Source organism: Colobus angolensis, unplaced genomic scaffold (assembly GCF_000951035.1).
Source record: "Colobus angolensis palliatus isolate OR3802 unplaced genomic scaffold, Cang.pa_1.0 Scaffold312, whole genome shotgun sequence".
NCBI lineage: Eukaryota > Metazoa > Chordata > Mammalia > Primates > Cercopithecidae > Colobus > Colobus angolensis.
The window spans coordinates 960,679-963,244 of NW_012116400.1; the positions used below are offsets into that span (position 1 = coordinate 960,679).

The following is a 2,566-nucleotide window of genomic DNA, read 5'->3' on the forward strand; positions in this document are numbered from 1 at the left end:
TTATGGTTAATTTAATTATCTGGCTCTGAAGTCCAAAGATAATAACTAAGTGTTCAAAAGATAATAATTAAATATCCCAAAGATGATAATAGAAGTGGAACAAAAACAGTGGTACAAGAAAACAGTTATTTTTTCCATAGAATGGGTAAGAAATACAGAAACAATAGAGGAAAGGGTGATAATGCCTAAATAAAAATTTAAACCACCTGTTCAACAAAATAGTATGGTATACAACATCAAAAGACCTGCCACAAACTAGTGGAAATGTTATAACATGTTTGACAGAGAAAAAGCAAATTTTGCTAATATTAAAATAAAGTACTTATAAATCAGTTAAAATAATTGGACATCAGGGAAATACAAAATATCGTATTTTATGTTATCCAGTTGGCTGAGATTTAAAAGTTTGAAAATACAGGGTAGAGGGGGCAGAGGGCGCTGAAGTCTGATTTTGGGTGCGACTTGAAACCGCTGCTGAAGCCAGCAAGAATTTGAGAACTGTAAATATCAAGCCTTGAAAGGGACCATGGTGCAGCCTGTGAGACATAAGAAACCAGTCAATTACTCACAGTTTGACCACTCTGACAGTGATGATGATTTTGTTTCTGCAACTGTACCTTTAAACAAGAAATCCAGAACAACACCAAAGGACTTAAAACAAGATCAACCAAAACCTAACTTGAGCAATCTCCAGAAAGAAGAAATCCCAATACAAGAGAAAACCCCTAAAAAAAGGATGGCTTTAGATGACAAACTCTACCAGAGAGACTTAGAAGCTGCACTAGCTTTATCAGTGAAGGAACTTCCAACAGTCACCACTAATATGCAGAAGTCTCAAGATAAAAGCATTGAAAAACATGGCAGTAGTAAAATAGAAACAATGAATAAGTCTCCTCATATCTCTAATTGCAGTGTAGCCAGTGATTATTTAGATTTGGATAAGATTACTGTGGAAGATGATGTTGGTAGTGTTCAAAGGAAAAGAAAAGCAGCATCTAAAGCTGCAGTACAGCAGAGGAAGATTCTTCTGGAAGGCAGTGATAGTGATAGTGCTAATGACACTGTACCAGACTTTGCACCTGGTGAAGATTCTGAGGATGATTCTGATTTTTGTGAGAGTGAGGATAATGACGAAGACTTCTCTATGAGAAAAAGTAAAGTTAAAGAAATTAAAAAGAAAGAAGTGAAGATGCCACTAGGAAACCATTACAAATACGCAGTCCTTCAGCTGAAAGCAAGAGACCTAAATGGGTCCCACCAGCGGCGCCTGGAGGTATCAGAAATAGCAGCAGCCCACTGGCGGTAGTGTCTGTGAAGTCTCCAAATCAGAGTCTCCGTCTTGGCTTGTCCAGATTAGCACGAGTTAAACCTTTGCATCCAAATGCCACTAGCAACTGAGTGTGGTACCAGAGGAATGTTTGGTTGAGAGAATCACAGCTTTCCAAGGGTGTTTATATTTGATTTGTGTTTATAGTTGAGGCAGGTATTGTAATACAAAGGAATCCATTACCATGTCCTATAAATGACCTCTAGCCATTTTATGATTATGTTCTCTGTAAAACTCTTCAAGACTTCAGTGAGAAGTTTGTTTATAAGAATTATCTTCTCATGCCTTTCCTTGTGAAGAGCATATTCTGTTTTTCTATCAGTTCGACATAGAGGAAGTCCACATCCCATGCTGTTCTTTTCTAGTTACATGATGTGCCTTTCTAGCTTTGTCTAGTTTATAGCACCTTGACTTTAACTGTTCAGTTTCGTCTGGCAGAGGGAAACATTCTCATTTCTTTCAGAAGACATTTCTGAAATCTTATAAGCTATTTAAACTACATTATCAGTTTTATTGCAAAGATGTTTTGTATTTTAGCCAAATCTTTTTATAGTACAAACTTGGAATTATTTTACACACTAAAATGGTTGCAGTTTTATGGCATGTGTCTCCTGTTTAGATGGTTATTCTCCAGAAAGTAGAATTTAAAGACATTTTATGAAATCTTAATTGTCAAAACCTTTAATAAAATGGAAATATTTTGAAATGCTCTTTTTCTTGATACCACTCATCCACCTGTTCCTGATCGTCTACATTTCATGATAAAATTAGAGCTCTGCAGAGAATGTTAGCCTTTTTGTTGTAAATATAATATTCAAGTAGTCACTTTTTGTTAAGTTCTTTAGAAAGTAGTTGTCAAGTACTTAGTCATCCCTATTATGATATTAGATAATACAGCTTTTCAGGAAGCTTAGATCTGAATTTAGTTTGAAAAACAATTATAATGAATAGTTTATATTTACATTGAGAATTTCTACTAGCTTCTGATCAATTTTTAATAAAAAATTTTCAAATCATGTTAACTGTTAAATGTATACTACTTAACTCAGTTTTTCTTGGTTTATGGAAATATCTATGTTAATGTGAAAATAATAAATTTAGAATTGTGATTAAAGTGAGCATTTGTCTATTGCTGTTGTACACTTTTTGTATCTAATGTATATTTTTATAGTGTCATATACCAGCCCCCTAACCTGCCCCACCTGTCCCCTTTTTAAAAACATATTTTTCAGTTACATA

General features: G+C 34.4%; 1 pseudogene across 1 annotated transcript; it reads left to right on the top strand.

Moving 5' to 3' along the window:
• Nucleotides 1-446: 446 nt before the first annotated feature.
• On the top strand, nt 447-1,306 carry LOC105518135 (annotated as a pseudogene). The gene has a single exon (XR_001002777.1). The product of XR_001002777.1 is annotated as an RAD51-associated protein 1 pseudogene (transcript).
• Nucleotides 1,307-2,566: the final 1,260 nt, after the last annotated feature.